This window comes from Triticum aestivum, chromosome 3B (assembly GCF_018294505.1).
Source record: "Triticum aestivum cultivar Chinese Spring chromosome 3B, IWGSC CS RefSeq v2.1, whole genome shotgun sequence".
NCBI classification, from domain to species: Eukaryota; Viridiplantae; Streptophyta; class Magnoliopsida; order Poales; family Poaceae; genus Triticum; species Triticum aestivum.
Genome location: NC_057801.1, coordinates 446,763,088 through 446,764,039, shown reverse-complemented (window position 1 = coordinate 446,764,039; position 952 = coordinate 446,763,088).

Here is a 952-nt window from a genome sequence, read left to right as displayed (position 1 = left end):
AGGAATGCATTGTGTGCTATCAAACGTCACAACGTAACTGGGTGATTATAAAGATGCTTTACAGGTATCTCCGAAGGTGTTTGTTGGGTTGGCATAGATCGAGATTAGGATTTGTCACTTTGAGTACCGGAGAGGTATCTCTGGGCCCTCTCGATAATGCACATCATATGAAGCCTTGCAAGCAGTGTAAATAATGAGTTAGTTGCGGGATGATGTATTACGGAACAAGTAAAGAGACTTGCCGGTAACGAGATTGAACTAGGTATGAAGATACCGATGATCGAATCTCGGGCAAGTAACATACCAATTACAAAGGGAATAACGTATGTTGACATTGCGGTTCGACCGATAAAGATCTTCGTAGAATATGTGGGAACCAATATGAGCATCCAGGTTCCTCTATTGGTTATTGACCGGAGAGGTGTCTCGGTCATGTCTACATAGTTCTCGAACCCGTAGGGTCCGCACGCTTAACATTCGATGATGATATGTATTATATGAGTCATGTGTTTTGGTGACCGAAGGTTGTTCAGAGTCCCAGATGAGACCACGTACATGACGAGGAGTCTCGTAGTGGTCGAGAGGTAAAGATCGATATATTGGAAGGTGGTATTCGTACACCGGAAGGGTTCCGGAGTGTATCAGGTACAAACCGGAGTACCAAAGGGGTTACCGGAACCCCACAGGGAAAGATATGGGCCATATGGGCCATAGGAGGGAGGCTAACCAGCCCACAAGGGGTTGGTGTGCCCCCCACAAGGTAGGTGGCTGAATTGGACAAGGGTTGGGGGCTGCGCCCCCCTTTCTTTCTCCTCTTCCCTCTCCCTTCCCCTTTCCCCCCTCTGTGTGAAGGAAAAAAGAGGAGGGGCCGAATCCTACTAGGAGTGGAGTCCTAGTAGGACTTCCCCCTCCTTGGCGCGCCACTTGTGGCCGGCCTCCTCCCCTCCTCCTT